Here is a 16,979-nt window from a genome sequence, read left to right on the forward strand (position 1 = left end):
GAATGAGGAAAAATATGTTGGGAGGGACAGACACATGAGGAGCTCAGCAAAGGGGGTACATGAGGCCTGGACATGGGTAGGGAGGAGAGGTGTAGGGGAGAGGCCTGGCACGGGTGGGAACTTTTTGGGGGCAGTGTGGCAGAGGACAGTGGTTTTGGGGTAGGCTGGCTGTGGTGAGGACATGGAGCCAAGTGAGCTGCCTCTCTGGCTAGGAGCAGCTCATCTACAGGCAGTGACAACCCTAGGAAATGGTGGGTGACTGCTCTAGTGCAGCTGCCCTCACCAGATGGGTGTATTTCAGCCTGCCCTTGGCCAAGCTGTATATGGGTTGTGGCCAGAAGAGGGGAAAAAAAAAAATCTCATGGGTTGAGCACATGGCCTCCTAAACTGTACTCTTGGCTCTCAGTGGTGGGTGTTGAACTTGGTAGGTTGTTGAGCCTTTGTGTGCTTTGGTATCTCCATCTACGAAGCAGAGATAACAGTTGGCTTCATGCAGGGATTAATTATCGCATCTTGTAGTCACGTATTTGTTTATTTGTTTTTACTATAGATTACAGCTGGAGGAATTCTAAACAGTCCACTTCTCCTTGTCATGGTGTTTGAGCGCATTGTGCTCCTGTCTGAACAGAGGAAATCACTGAGGTCAGTCTCCCTTGTGTTTATCGTTGCTTTCCCTTTCAGGAGTATGGGGGCAAGGAATCATCAAAATAACAATTTGTACTGACATCCTGATAATAAATTAATAGAAACAGTTACATAAGACACAAAGTTTGTCAAAGGTGTGTTTGTAGGGATGGCTTCCGTTTTTTGACTTCAGAATTACACTGCAGGCACACTGTGCTCTGTTATAAAGTACCCTGCAAATACTCAATGTTGAGATGTCCCCAGTATGAAATTATACAACTCTGTAAATCCAGTGTTACTGCTACTGCTGAAATAAAATGGATAAAACAAACTTCCTATTTTCCACATAATCTAACAGAAGGCTTTGTATCCAGCAGGTGTTGAGGTGATCCTGGATACGGTTTAGGTGAATTTTGCATTTACCTTTAGACAGGCAGAGTTAGTGGGGACTTTAATCTGGGATGGGGAGACACCTGAGGAATGTTATTTTCCATAACAATTGTGGACCACATCTGGAGTTTTGTGAACTTGTCCCAAAGTGGTCTGATACTTCGCTTTTTCAAATCCCTATAGGAAAAGTGAGACAAACGTGGATCACTTCAAACATATGTTGTTGTGGGTATTGGGAGAGGCAAACTAAAGGTTTATCTGATGATCTCAACCTTGAAGTTGGCAGCTTTGACAGGAAACTTGGTTTCATTCATCTGCCAAAGATATTTGTAGTGTATCATTTGACAAGTTAAAAGGCATTTTTGTAATGACACAAAAATAAAACCATCCGCTTTCTGAAACTACAGTTTCTGTCTTCTGAAATAATATGGGAGGCGCGCTTCTGGGGAAATTAAGGGCATGTTTGAAAGGTAAACATTTGTGTTTTCAAATGTTGGAAGAATGGTGTTTAATGGGAATCTGCTCAGCGTAGCCTATTGATATTAATTTGGTTTTGTACTTGTTTTGTCGAATTAGTGGGTATCATTTGCTTTTGGAGATGGGAGAACAAAGTGGAGCAGTAAGAGAGAGTGATCCGCCCACGGGGTCAAAAGGTGGAATTAAGAATCAGGTTCTTCTGAATCTTGATCTTGTACTTCTTCCTGCAGACAAATTGCCTGTAAAGCTCATGAATTATGAGAGCTAGTGAGGTCCATGGAGGTAACCCAGCAAATGCCAGCAGAGAGTCTGGGCCACAGCTCTTAGTGTTACACACGTGAAAGATAATGAGAGGTCTAGGTAAAAATCCTTAGAGTCTCTTAACAGTGGCTGTGGAAAAATGTGAATAATGCTTTGTCCTTAACTATCAAGTATTTTACTTGAAATGCTAGATCTGCATTTGATATGTATTCAATGACTGCTTCAAAAATATACAGTGTAGTCTGTGAACAGACTGTTTAGAAAAAGTTCACTGAAATTCTGAAGGAACAGCCAGTGTGAAAATTATGTTTATTGTCGCCAGCTGAACTAAACAGCACATTTAGCTTTCCTAGTCCATTGCTGCCTTCTCAAAAGACCATAGTAAGCATCTAGAAAGTTAGTTCAGCTTCATTTGCTAATTTCCTGATGCAAATTTAGTCCACTTAAGAAAAGAACTAAACAGGTTTATATATGTCTGCATCTGGGATTTGCACCAGTCTATCTGTCAGATAGCTATACCCAAAGTTAATTCTGTCTGAAGGAGGTGCCAGAACATCAATAAATAAATATTACAAATTGCCTAGCGGTTCAGCTGACAGGCAGAACTGGTTTCAACACATTGCTCCCAATGTGCTGCTGCAGAGCTGGCCCTGGAGTAGACCCACACAACATTCCAACATGGACAGGACCTTTAAGAATGTGCACCAGGTCTCCATGATATTGTAGGAGAGGAAGTACAGAACAATACTAAGTCCCAAGGAAGCTGTGGCAAGAATTTATTCAAGGCACATTGTAATTACTGAGGCAGGGAGTTTGGCCAGGACATTGGGGTTAACACCCCTGCTCCTGTAGAGGTGTCACAGTTTATTTTTTTAATGACTTGAAGTGATGAGAAGCTTGGCTTTCTGTCTCAGCAGAATGACACCAGTTCAAGCAGTGTAAACTTCTTACAGCAATGTGAAGGTGCTGGTTCAGAACTAACTCAGAGCAGTGATTGGGCCTAGTACAGTAATCATTGCTTTATAAATACTTGCAGTAGATAAGGAAGATAAGAGTGTGATTAGGGCACAGTTTCAGGTGCTGTAATTACAGCCATACCTTCCTCAGCCTTCAGTCCAAATGCTGCTAGAATCTGACCATTTTTAAGCAAACAGTTGTAAATTTTAGAAGAAATTGTCAAACTTGAAGCAGAGAAATTTGGTTATTAATTATATAGCAGCTGTGAACAGCAGTTATCAGTGCTTTTTCTTAGAAACTTGTTATCATACAAGCAGAATGTAATTTATCCAGTTTAATTCTTTCATGCCATTGAGATTTTTAGAAAGTGTTCTTTGTATGTATGATGTACTAATTTAGGAACTAACTTTCAGCCTGTTTTCTGCTTGCAGAGAAGATAAGCACTTGTGTGTTTTAGTGGGTGACTAGTTGTGCAATGCACAAGTGAGGAATTGTTTTGATTTTACTGGCACATGAAACCTGCCATCATTCCTATAGTGCAGTTTGGGCCATTATTATGGGTTATGAGGTTATACAGGAAAAACATGTTCTAGAGAAAGGCTGGTCAAAATAAACAAGGTAGAGTCTTCCAGATTACAGCAATCTGGTTTTGTATCAGTGATGTAAATGCTTGGGTACATCCACTGGGATGAAGAGACCGTGTCAGGCAGTGTCCCTCTGACAGTTCATGTTGTAAGGACAAAAATGAAGCAATACTGACATTATTACGTAACTGCTTTTGTATTCTATGACAACAATTATAATACTTCACTCTTCTCTTACCTTTTATTAGATGCTCCTTGCTGTGTACTTATGATTGTTCCATGAGTTGAGTGGTTTTAGCTATTAGGAAATGGTGGCACAAGAAGAAGTACTTGCCAAGGTCATGTGGGAAGCAAATGTCAGAGGCAGAATCTCAGCCTTCTGACTCTGCCCTCTGGGAAACCAGACAAAAGTGGAAAAGTGGCTTGCAGTGTGACTCAACAGCTTTTCCTTCCCCAACCACTGCCATGCTGGGCAATTACAAATAAATGCCAGTAGGTCATTTCCACCTGAGTCAAACAGGTTTCCAAGGGACTCTAGGTACCATGTCTTCTGCTAGTCAGGGCTCCTCGATGGGTCTTTGCAATAAATTTCCTTTGAAATCTTTTCAGAATTTTGGAACTAACTGTTTTTTTAGGCCGTGACAGCTGAGTACAAGGAGAGTCTGTTCAAGTATCTCAGACTTTTTCCCAACAGTAGAACTGAAGGGGTTTTACTCTGTCATTGGTTCAGAATCCCTGCAGTGGATACAAGGACCACTGTTATGGGGTCCTTGATCTTGAAGAGTGACTGATGGAAAGAAGCAGCACAGGAAAGGCCTTGGATCTGGTCCTTGGATGGATGGGTAAGAGGAGGCCTTTGGCAGAGAAGGGAGAAAGGTGACTAATAATGTGAAACTGGGAGGAAACTCATTTCAGTTATGCAATCTGCTGGCTTGCTTTTTCTGAGGGAAGATACCTTTTGTTAGTTGTTCCACTGGCACTTGCTGCTCATGCTGTCTTCTGAATAGAAATCTAAACCAATTATTTCTCTGCTTGACTTAGGAAGCTTAATTTAGCTTCACAGCAATGAAAATACAGCAGCATTTAATTTCTTTGTTCTCCATCTGCAGGATTTCTTTTAGATTTACTTTGTCTCTTCCCTTTATTATTGTTTCTTTTTCCTGGCTGTCCAGTAGTTTAGCCAAGATGAAGAAACTTTTTTTCTGCTATCATGCACTTATTCCCCATACCTCACTTGTTCCATGGTTTTCTGTGTCCTTTTTGCCACATTTCCAAAGCTTCCATGGAGAATTTCACCGTGGTGGTTCAAGAAGTTGCTGTTGTCTGATCTAATCCTTCTCCACAGGTTTTCCCTCATAGCTGAGTCAGCAGAAGAGTGTTCTGTGCCTGACCCTGCTGGGTTAGTGCTGGCCACCTCAGCTCAGACCCCAGCCTGACAGTGCTGTGACTGCCCTGGCCTTTGTCCTGGACTGGCTGCTGTGGGGATGTGTATTGACACCAGCTGACCGTGCTACAGGGATGTAGCCTCTGGAAGAGTGTGCTGGAGAGGATGACTGGAAGTGCTGGACAACAGCTGGGGAACTCTTTGAGCATCCCTAGATTCCATATTAGTATGGTGGCTTTTCCAGTGATCTGCAATGAACAGCTCTGCTGTTGACCTTATCTGGATCTTGATCTCCTGTTTTATAGATTTTATAGGTAAAACAACATCTTACATTGTTGTAAACTTGCTTCCAGGCACTATTCTTATAATCCATAAAACAGTTGTGAAACTGTGGCCTTGCTCTTCAGCAATTCTGCAGTCACCTATCTCTGAGACATTGTATTTCACCCTTGAATAAGATTCTAGACCAAAAAAAGAGTTAGACTGCATACAGATTAACAAATGTGTTGCTAGTATCTCTGGCTACTGCAGCATGACTCACCCATCAGTGCTTGTCAGAGTCTGGCGTGACCTCATTGAAAGCTTCAACATCTCTTATGTGAAGGCAGGTTGTAATCCAGTGTGGGAATCCTAAATAGGTGGGGAATGAAGTTCTGAGATTGTGATAATGCATGCATCAGAAACATCTCCCCGGAAATCAATTATGCCCTCACCAGGAATACTCTTAAGATTTCTGAGGATCTCTTGGTGGTAAGCCTGCCTTTCCCTGCTTTTATTAAAAAAAACACCTGTACTATTCAACACAGCAACAGAAATCAATGCTGGTGGCAAAATTTAAGAGTGAATGGGACATGTCAGGGAGGAGATGCTCTGTTATTTGCAAGGACAAGAAAGAGCTGATGGTCCCTTTTTATTTATCACAGCATCTACAGACTTTTCTTTATTTTTTTTCCTATGTCAGTAAGGGGGCTTCTGGTACACAGATAATCTGCTGCTACTCAAACCGAAAGTGAAATCCCTGGCTGTTGGTCTGGTTGCTGTCTTTAGGACACGTGAATGTCTGCTCCTGTTTTGCTGTAGGTAATTTCTGTATGTGGCAAAGTTGTGTGTGCCAGCCTGGAAGCTTTGTCCATGAGCAGCAACAGTTCCTGTCTCTTGGTTTCTCAAAGCTGCAGCTCCTCACTGGTTCCACAGGCCTGCTTTGTCACAGAGTGTCAGTAACTTTGCAGAAGTCACTGCATCCTCTGCTGTGCTTGGGATCAACTCTGGCATCTGTCTGAATGTATGTATGTCCCTCCTGCAGATCTGCTTTTCCTATCCAGACTCTTACCTGGTGACTTTGTTCATACCCTTTGCCTTAGATAGATGGTAGTATGACTTATTGTATTTCTTAACAGTTTTTTTTTATCTTGAGACATGGATTCTTATTATGGATTGTTTTTTATCTTGGAACATGGATTGTTATTATTTTGGGATAGGGGAAGAGGGCAAAAATCCTGAGTAGAAATATGTTACATTCTGGTCATTCTTTAAGGAAGGTGTAGCAGGTCACAGAATCAGTGCATACATATCATTTGTAAGGAAAAAATAGGTGACCTTAGGCCTTTTTATCCATGATTCTTTACCACAGAGGTCAGACAGGTGCTATGTCTCCTTAGCTGTTTTGTACATCCATGGTGAAATAAGTAGATGGGTCTGACCAGTTTCTAGTACTAAGCACTGTGCACTGTCCACACAAAATAGATCTAGTTCTAAAAAATAATGTCTGATGTTCTTTGTGCAGGGACCAAGGCCTGGATGATGTTTGGAGACTAGGCATACCTTTGCTGGATGATCTGATGGATGCACACCGTGGTGTACCAGGGCATAAGAGATGGAAGCCCCATAAAAGTGTTGTCCATGCTGCATTCAGCTGTGGGATGTTGGCTTAAATGATTGATCTAGTATTTGAAGTCCTATTGCTTCATTTACATCTCGATTTTCAGTATCTTGGCAGACATTTCTCTCACACAGTAAGGCATACCTGGGGTTCTAGTAGAATTCTGCTCTTAGGTCAAGATCAAACATCATTGCTCCTCCCTGCCTTCAGCTAGAAATGGACAGACACCATTTGTGACTGAATATCCTGAGTCACCGATTCCCAGCTGGCATGTGCACTGCAGTTCCGTCTCTTCCTTTCCGACTGCACTCCCTAGAGGAGATTGGGAACAACTGCAGTCGTCAGCTCCAGCGTGGTGTGTGCGCTTGCCGGGATCCACACAATTGGTGGACAACCCCTGTCTACGTCTATGGGGTGAGCTGCATGTGATTTGTTGCTGTATGCCTGGTGTTTCCACACCGGAAAATAGAACAGGTGTAGGAATATTTTTCAAAAAAATCAGTTTCTTCATATTTACTATAAAAATATCTGCATTGTAGAGATGATGATAGGATATCTCCATTAAATAATCAGTTGAGACAAGTAATGATACCAGTAGTGCTATCTCACAATAAGATTGTGTGATAATGGATGAAAACTAAGAATCTAGAGAGATGATGAAAGGTGAAGTAGTTACTCCCTACAAATTCTGCTACCAGGAGCATGAGTCCACCATGCAGGAGCTGATAGATTATCTGTTGTGTCAGACACTTTTGTGCTGTGTTTGTTATCCTGCTTGTGCAGTGTCCCAAAGAAAGGCTGCTTAAGCTCAGCAGGGGAATTATGCAACATGTTGCTGTGTTATTTCATCTGACCAAAACATTTTCACTGTGTAATGCTTGCTGCTAGTCTTGTGCATAGCTCTGGGGGAAGCTGAAACACAAAACACTTCATTGAGCTTTTTGATCCAACAGGTCTTGACATATTGCTGCTGGACACATCTCTGTGTCTGGTGTGAACTGTGACAGTTCCATTCTGTCCTGCTAAAATAACAGCATATTAAACAATACTATTCTGTCCATGCCATTTCCACCTATTGACTAAAAAGTTAAATTCTTATTAAGCTAGTTTTAATTTACATGTCATAAGCTATTAGTTAATGGTCAGCTGATTTTCCTGGCATGAAGATTGCAAAGTGTATAACACTGAGTAGTGCTTGTGTGGGACCAAATGAGTTAAACCAGCTCCTTCTGCTGAAATACCCAGTGAAATACAGTGAGGGTCTGCATAGCAAATCTGTTTGCAACAGGTCACCAGTGTTTGCCTGGGACAGTTCATCCTGTTAGCAGGCACTGATCTGGCTATGGAGGAGATATGTGGCTTGTGCTGACTCAAGAAATCAGGTGCAAGTTGCATCAGAGAAGTAAGGAGTGGCTCACCTTAGAGGCAGGATGTAGGTTTTAGTGTAAGAACTGTTCACAAACCACCTTTAGAAGAAAGTTGGCGGGGAGGAAATACAGGAGGGCCACTTTGAAATCTGACTTGATAAATTGTTTTTCTTCTTGCTGCATCAGGGGCTTGTTCCAAAGGGGGAAGGTGTGGAATTGTTAACACCACTGAGGTGTCTTGGGAAAACATGCACTGTAGCTGCAGACAGCAGTAGTCCTAAGGCACGTTTTCTGGGGAGGGTTGGATGACAGCTGTTCATAAACTTTCATATAGTTACTCTCTTGTTCCTTCTTTATAGATCTGACTCATCTCTCCCTGTCCTAAACACATGAGTTTGTTTGGTTTTTTTTCCCCTCTCCACTCATTTACCTCATATCTCATATCCTTCAAGATTCCTTTTGTATCTCTGGGCTTAATTCTATTAAATCCAGTTCCTTTGACTTTTACTTTGCCTGTGCTTTGCACTTGCTGCAGAGCCCAACAAACTTGGCAGCCAATCCTTGGGCACTCCAGAGAAAACAACTGTCTAGACCAGGCACCTCCTGCCCGATGCCCTGGATGTACCCCAGAGCTCCCAGGCATTACTCTGTATTCAGAACAACATGTTGCTATGCAAATTATTCCTTTCTGTTCTTCCTCTTACCTACACAGAGTTACATGCCCCCGACTTCTCAGCAGGCACTAGTCTAATGTTTATTGATCTTTTACAGAGGTCTGATTCAAAGGAAGATTGATAAAATCTTGTCCGGTGTTTTTGTGAACACATAATTGCACCTGCCTCCTCCTAGGGAATGAGGCAAATGGGACTGAGGGAGCCCACAGAATAAATAGTACCTTCTGCAGAACTGGAGATAGTGCAAGCTGGAGGCCATCACTGCAAAGGTCTTGCAGAGCCTGTGGTATCCAGCAGAATTCAGGAAGGTGTGTTACCCTTTCTTAAAAGGAATGGAAGTCAAATCTTGGTCTAAAGACTCGTATGGCATGGGAAGGGCACAGAAGTTTTAATGCAAAGTTGCAAGCTGTGCCCGTTCCCAGTTAAAGCCCCTGTTGCCCTAGGCAATCATTGAGCCTGTCAGCGTCCTGCAGCTTTCATACAGAGATGTGACCAAAATAGCTCCACAACTTTACAATGTGGCTAAAAATAGCTTGCAGGTCAGCTTTTTTCTCAAAGGTGGTGGTGACATCAGGGGGAGAGCACTCTTGCTCCTGTTCAGTGCAGGTAGAACTGGATAAACAAAGCGGGGACAGCAGCAGTTTGGCTGAAAAGCCTTGAGGAAAGAGAGGTGATAAGGGATGGAAAAGGACTGGGAGAGATGGGCTGAAGTGTCAAAGGCGTGGGTGGACCCACTGCTGCTGGCCAAGTTAGTGTGCTCATACCCAACTTCTCCCTGGGGTTTTGTTTCCATGATGTTTGAGTTATCAGTCTGTTCCTGTCTCCTTGTGGCCCATGTCAGGATGTGTCACTGGATGGGCTGGCCAGCCAGTGCAGCATTTCTTGCTCCTCATTTCCAGACAGTGAACACAGCCCATGACATCACCTCTGGCCAGCGGCACATCAGAGGCTAGGCCATGGCAATGTCAAGTGTGTTTTGCTGTGGCCATTCAACCAGAGAGCTGATCTTTTACAGTGTAATTTGCATGTGGAGAAATCTGGATGGCCCTTAGTTCTAGGGGGATTTCAGTATTTGTTCTTGGGCCAAAAGTAGGCTGTTTTTATGGGGTCAAACTGTCTGTTTTTGTAGAGCATTACGTTTTACCAAAGGAGCAAAGCTGCACACCATGATCCTCAGAGTTTTAGTCTCTGTTGTGTATACTAAGTCTGGCCATGGAGATGATTCTCAGCCAAGTCTGTAAGTGCCTGATTTGGAACGTTATGGGAATCTAATGTAGGTTATGTGAGGTTTGCCATGCCTGCAGCTCCTGTGCTGCTGAGGTAAGTGTACTGCAGCAGGCTGTGCTAGTGAGAATTTCCTTTGTGCTGCAGGTTTCATGCCTGGTGCTTTCATAGTGCTGAAAGAGGGGAAGGAGACAACAAAAATGTGAAAAATCGAGGGCAGGTCATTACTGTCAGATGAGGACAGAGTCCTGTAGCCAGTCAGATGTGACAGAATGCACTTGCTGATGCTGCTACCAGGAAGCTTGAGAAATGTGACTGAGTGACAGCAGTGCGCATGTGCCTTTGGAGGAAGGAGGCTATGTGTGTGCTCTTGCAATGCTTTTCTCTGCCCAGCAACATCATTGCTGCTTTTCCTGGTGTTCTGCTTAAGCAGCTGTTCTGCATTTATGATCCAATCTATTCTTCATACAGGGCCATCTTCACACTGAGCCACCTTCACTGCCACTATCAGAAGGACTGATAATACCTCAGGTTTGCTTTGAGTAAGCACTATAAATAGGGCAAAAGCACTATAGTTACCGTTCTCTTAAACTTATAGGACTGGCCTCTGTCCCCACCTATTTAAAATGGCTCCTGTTGCCTCACAAGAGGGAGTCTTCAGCCAAATACATCTCTATATTGACAAGTATAGAGAGAATTTTGCGCATGATCAGCTTGCAAGAATTTCATTTGATGTGCAGCTGGAAGTCAGCTGCCAATAGAAAAGGGAGCTCTGCATCCCTACTTGTGTGCTTCTAGTGCATTTAGATGCTACAGGCCACATTAATTGCAGACTGCAGTTAGACCAGGTTATAGGTAAAATCAACTCAATACCATCATGATGACCAGCTAGTACAGTCATTTCTGAGCACTGCAATTTCTCACCACAGCCTGCTCCTTCCCTTCAGTGAGAGCTATTCCTTGGTCTGCCCTGCCCAGCTTGTAAATGTATCTCATCAGTCTCTGCTTCTTTGCAAATGAGCTGTGTAGGTAATGGGAGGAGGAGGAGGCAGCAGCACTGCAACCTGCCCATCTCCAGCTGGTCATAAAGGCTCCGTGCTCCTTTGGCTTTCTGAAGTTATTTTCCCCATGAACCGTGTGGGTATGAAACTTTGTTGTTTCCTTAAATGCCCTGCCTTTTGCAACAGGTCATTTCCCAGGGGGGAAAACAGGCTGTTGATGTGGTAGGCACTCAGCTTGTCCTTTGGATAAGATCCAGAGGCGATTAGTTTGGGCGCAGCAGTGTGCTAACACAGGCAGAATGCACCCAGACTGGCTCCTGCCGAGATAGCCCCAATCTCTCCGCTGTCCCCACCTCTGTCCACGGCCCCTGGCTCAGTGTGAGCACCGGTCCCTGTCCCTCTCCCTGCCTGTGCTGGCACGCCCACAAGGAAGCAGAATTTGCACCCCATGCTGCTTGCCCGTGTCCTGATCGGTACCAGCCCTCCCAAAGCAAACAGTGATTTGCCTGTCTGCTCTGACTCAGCTGTGCTGAAGGCAGGAATCAGTAATAAATCCAGTTCAGTAAAGTCCATAGGTAAGGAACAGCCTTCTGTAGCAGATACTGAGGCATTTTGAAGGAACTTGACTCTGTCCCAGGAAGTGCACTGAAGTGAGCAATGCTGCATTGGGCAAGAAAGCCTACCCAGGAGCCATTAATCTCTCAACATCTGTAGCCCTGTGGTTGTAAGCACTGGGGGTTCTCTTCCCCTGCCTGCAGTTACTAGCTAACAACTGGGAATTCAAAGGAATCTGGGCTGTCTTTAGGAAGCAAGTACCTACTCTGCCTCCTTTCAGGAAGCAAGGTCCTTCATTACAGCCTGTCATGGCAAGGGGCTTGCAGATAAGGAGGAAGGGCAGGAAACATGCTGGGCTTTGCTTCTTCACAGCTCTAAATATTTTCCATAGTCTTAGCACTGTGAGTCAGCATTTCTAGAGCCTTAACTTGTTTACAGCAGCAATCAGTGAGATGGTATAAGGTAGGTGGGGTGTGGAGGTATGTTTGTGCCTAAAAGGAGAAACCCTTTGCCCAGGCACAAGTGGAGAAGTTACCAACTGTATTTTCCATTTGTGAGTAACAGGAAGCAAGGGACTGGATACCCTAAACAGTAACTGCAGTGGAGCCATTTCCAGGGTAAGGAGTTTCCTAGTGTGAGTAAGGGAATTGAACTTCATAAAGCTGTAAACATTGTGTTGTCATATTCACTTGATATGTATATATCTACATATTAAAAAAAAAAAAGTCTGCAAATACTTAGGATTATCAGTATAGTGGGATAAAGGTAACACTTCCCATCTGAAGTGGTATGGATTCATTTTGCATTGGCCTGGCCTGAGAGGCTGTGGGGCAGAAAGACCCCCAAAAGAGTACAGGTAACATCAATCACTGAAGTTTTCATTCAGAGCCCCTACCTACGCTGGAATAGGGAACATCAGCCATGGGATATCTTCTGTCACCACATGGCAGCTTTTTCCCTATGCCTGACTGGTCAGCCTGGCTGGATCTCATGGTAAAGGGAGTTGACATCAAAACCAAGATATTTTAGATCTGCAACCTCAGTTCTGCTAAGGTGTTTATTTTGAAAATTCTGGTTTCCATAGCAATGTAGTGCTGTTCTCTCTCATCTTTCTTCCATTAACCCAATCTTAGCAGCCATTAGATAAATTATCAGTGAGGCAAACCTTAGCATTTTTTAATCTTAAGTGATTTTATATGTGTTGGTTCCTTAGTGAATCAGAAGCATTTAGTTAAGAATTGACTCATATCCTTTCCTGGGGCTCACATGAGGTCTATTGCAGTGAAAAGATGATAATGAAGAGTGAATATTATTAATTGGACTTGAATGAATTAGTAGTGGGGGGGGTCTTACGTCTAGAATTCTGGTTCAGTTATATGGCATTAGATTTCACTTGGGTTCCACTATAGTTTCATTAGGACATCATATTTTTGTTTCATACATGTATTAAGTAAAGTCTTTTGTAAGGGTTGCTGTGCAGTGCTGTTCCACTGCTTTTCTCCACCCCAGAGGTGACTTTTGGACACAGTTCCCCTTCCCATTGTTAACAGAGCTAGTGCTTGTGGCTCATTTCTTCATTCTTCTTTTCAATACCTACAAAAACATGAAGTTAAGAAAATAAGGCAATATATTTTTTTATTGGTGTGGTTTGGTTGTTGTTGTTGTTTTATTTTGTTTCCTGGTGCATCTGGCCTTTCCTGGTCAAGGAACAACCAGTTTTGCCAGAACAGTTATGCAGGCTGGAATGTAAAAATCCCAGATTTAACCCTGCAGCAGTAATGGCATGCAAAAAACAAAGATGTGGAGATTATTTATTCTGATGGTGTAGCTTGCCTTTTAAGGAGATGATTTAGTGAGTTCTTTTGCCTATATGAACTGTATCTCCACCTGGGGAGCTCTGCCAGAATAGCTGTTCCATAAACCCTTTGCTGTGAACAACAGCCTTTGTCCTGGAATTCAGTCCTCATGAGTAGGTAAGCAGTGAGGAACAGAAACTGTGTGGGAGAACGAGAGTGGCACTGTGGACCAGATTCCAAGATAAGGAAGTTGGACTAAATACAGGCAAGGGTTAGCCTTTGGCTCCTGCAGTGTCCTCACTTAGTAACAAAAATACCTGAGTTGTACAAAATAGAGCACAGATCCAGTAAGTTGAGGATGCAGGAACTCCTCTGTGGAATCTGGATGTTAACAGGCATCTGCTGCTCAGTGCCCATTGCCTGCCCTGCCAGTGAGTCTGTTTTCCTCCCTAGCCAGAGCCATCAGCTGTCTCGTTTGTATGCAGTCCATGCGTTCTTAAGAGGAGATGGGTTTTCAAAAGTCAGTTCTTCACCCTGCTTCTATTTGAGCTCCCCAGGCCCTGGATATCTGGCAGAAATAGCCTCATAAATCCCAAGAGGTATAAGCTCACTTGTGCTCCAAAGAATAGTAATTCTAACAAAATCTCTATTTTAGATGTCAAATATTTACTTTTAGCTGAATTATGCCCATCCATTGAGAAAACTAATAATACTTTGCTCTTCACAATATAGCTTATCAGTGAATCCTGATATATATTTTATGCAAAACATTAAAAGGTGGTTGCTTATCTTTTAATTTACCTTTTTTTTCCCCTTCATGTTCCTGCATTCCTATGTTTTGAGATAAGGTGAACAAAAGTTCTCCAACTGCTATCTCTAAGCTATGCATTCTGCAATACCTTCACTGTGTTTTTTCTGATTTACTCCCTCCAAGGTGAATGGTCCCAGTCTTTTAAATTTCCTTCAGACAAGGGTTCTTCCCAATCCCTAATCTTGTAGTCAGCCATCATTGCCCGGTGTCACATAATGAAGCAGCAGTCACAGTAATAACTCAAACAATAACCCCTCCAGATCTGGTGTTCTGTCAGTGTTGGCCATTGTTAAGTTGGAGATCCTGAGTGCAAACACAGGCAGAGGAGTCCCCATGTGCCAAATGCAGACATACCCAACCCACGTTTAAAAACTAATAATTTTTTTTTTACATTTCCTGTTTCAAAATAACTGCTTGGTATCCAAATGAAATGAGAATGAAATGTGACTAGCAGCCTTGTGACTGTTGTGTTGTATAACAAGATAAAAAGTACTTGGAATTTGTGGATTGAGCTTTTTTTCATTTGTCTTCCAGAGGTCAAAGTCCACTGCAAGCAGTGACTGATAGAATTCCCTGTGTAAGTCAGGCTGGACTGCCTGTGCCTCAGGTTCTAACAGCAGGGGAGTTTGTACAAGAGCACCTTGATAGGTGTTTGTCTGGATTTCTCTGTGGTCCCTGTGATGATCCTAGGAAGCAGGAGGAGATCCAGAACTGTCTGAAAGACAGGATTCTTTGAAATCCCAGAGAAGTAATGATGAGAGTTGTGGCTGAGGCCAGCCTGCTTCCCATTCTGCTTCTTGTATGTGCCCAAGAAGCTCCAGTTTATACAATTGCACTCTAGTAAACAATTTTGCATGCTGATATGGGCAGCAGATGTTACTCATGCCTGTGTGAACACTTCAGTGTTTTTCCAGCAGGGATGATCCTCAGATTGAGTCCTGTTGAACAATGGATGTACCCACCAGAAGTCCCACTGGTCACAGCCATTCTGTTACAGTTTGCACAAAACACTTTGAAGGATGGTCACGCCATCCTTCTTTGGCCACTCAAGGGGATTGACTCACAAATATGAGCAAAATAAAATTAGATGGCTTAAGTGGCTGCAACCCCAGCTGTGTCCCCACTGCCCAATTCCCAGAAGCTCATCCCTGCAGCCAGCCTGGCTGTGCAAGGCAACTCCTGAGCTGCTGTAGTGACAGCCCATTCTTCAGGGTGTTAATATTTGTCTGGCTCCTCTGTGAAACAGTTTAGGAAGCTTAACCAGAATAAAAATGTGCACTTTTCCATCTGAAGAATTAGTTTTTAGTTTAATTTCTCAAATGGGCTCTGAGAAGCAGCAGCGTTGCTGTGAGGGCAGGGCAGAGAGAGATGACCTTCCCTTTTGGGAGCAGCCATTACGTCAGTTTTGCTGCCTCACAAAACTATACCCTATGGTTATTTTTGGTGCTGGACTGCCTTAATTTTCTGGAGAGTGAATGAAGGATTAGCATAGTGTGCTTATGACATTTGGAAACTAAGCTCTCAGAAAAAAAATCATAATTCAGCATGTGCTGTGGTGGAAATGCTTAAATTACTAGGGATGGCAAAGATGGGTAAAACATGAATTTTTTACAATTTTTATGATTCAGCTAGGGGGTTAAATCCTTTTTAAGTTTTTTTGGTTTTGCTGCTTTTTAAGACCTCTAACCCAATGTCTACTATCCAGCTGCCTCTAGAGAGAGAAGTCTTTAAAGAGACCAGCTTTGTACCTATAAATAATGTACACAGCAGAGTACAAAAATGGAGTCAAGGAGAAGCTCCTCCTTACCTGAATGTAACTGCAGCAGCTGTGTGAGAATAGCTGTGGTCAGGCTGTGAGCAGCACTCATACCCTGTCATCCATCTTGACTAAACTGCTTCTGGGAACTAATTCTGAGATTCCAACACCTGAATATCAACTGGTAAACCCCAACTGCCTTGTACTGAAACACATTAGATGCCAGCAGCCAAACGTGGCAAGGTTTTGAACAGTGTGGTTATAATCCCCCTTGGAACTAAAGGTCTGCTGGAGTGCTTTGTTAAGTGTTGGAATATGGAGAATTTCTCAAGTCTGAACCTCTGCTATAAATGAAAACACTGTGGCAAAAAAATGTAAATAAATGCCACACATATTTTGTGTAAGACACCTTCCCAATATCTATAAATATGGTAATTTTGGTGTTTCCCAGTTTTGAGTTTTAAACAGGAGACAGACACATAAAATATCACAAAGCAAGCTTTTTTTTTTTTTCATGGATTAATTTTATAATTTCACTTTTATTTTACCTGAAAACAACTAATGGAAACTAAATGTAGTGTTTTAAAGAGGATTGCCTTTGAAAGGAAATAATTTGTTCTTGAAAAAAATAACTTCAATAGCTTCTCAGTTTAACTGCATTTTAATATGAACACAAAACTCATCCCGGGTCACTCTCCAGGAAAACTTTCTCATGATTCCTGTAGCAGTTGATTCATTCCATGCTGCCTTAATTTTGCAGCTTTAAAGGGCAGGTTCTCTGCAAAGCCATCTACTTCAAAGCTTCATAAAACAGAGCTTTGAATAAATTATTGAGTTAGAAATTATACTGGCTGTGCCCAGCTTTGTGCCTGGATGTGGGAATACTTGGCACTGGGTGTGGAATTCCAAGGAAAATTGCCTCTTTGCTGGCTTGCCAAAGAGCAGGAAGAAGGAAAACTGCTGCAGATGAGCAGACACGGAAATCTCCAGCTTCCCTTTCCAGAGAACACATCCTGAAGAACGGATGAATATTAATACACATTATAACTGGTGCCACACTGGGCAAACTCTGGCATTAACAGAAACTCCTGCTTCTGGAGGGGACGTGTCCCAGCGTGGCCACGGGCAGCACTGCCTGCTGGAACTACTCTTTCCTTTAAAATGCATCCCTGAGGATGCAACATGGAATCCCTGGGAGTGGGGAAAGCCCACTGTGTGTGGACACACCATGTTGGGGTG

At 43.0% G+C, this 16,979-nt stretch overlaps 2 long non-coding RNA genes across 7 annotated transcripts; one reads left to right on the plus strand and one right to left on the minus strand.

The window, feature by feature from the left end:
- The first annotated feature begins 82 nt into the window (after positions 1-82).
- Positions 83-15,279, plus strand: LOC135283921 (uncharacterized). 6 transcript variants are annotated; one of them, XR_010349514.1, is made up of 5 exons: positions 83-642; positions 4,639-4,991; positions 5,639-5,959; positions 6,461-6,970; positions 14,519-15,279. It is a non-coding gene; the product is annotated as an uncharacterized LOC135283921 (long non-coding RNA). The 6 variants fall into 6 exon arrangements; XR_010349515.1 differs by having other exon boundaries at positions 5,758-5,959; XR_010349512.1 differs by having other exon boundaries at positions 4,639-5,959; positions 6,461-8,905.
- LOC135283922 (uncharacterized) lies at positions 2,975-5,302 on the minus strand. The gene is made up of 2 exons (XR_010349517.1): positions 5,219-5,302; positions 2,975-5,138 (listed from the first exon to the last, which is right to left on the minus strand). It is a non-coding gene; the product is annotated as an uncharacterized LOC135283922 (long non-coding RNA).
- Positions 15,280-16,979: the final 1,700 nt, after the last annotated feature.

Source organism: Passer domesticus, chromosome 19 (assembly GCF_036417665.1).
Source record: "Passer domesticus isolate bPasDom1 chromosome 19, bPasDom1.hap1, whole genome shotgun sequence".
NCBI classification, from domain to species: Eukaryota; Metazoa; Chordata; class Aves; order Passeriformes; family Passeridae; genus Passer; species Passer domesticus.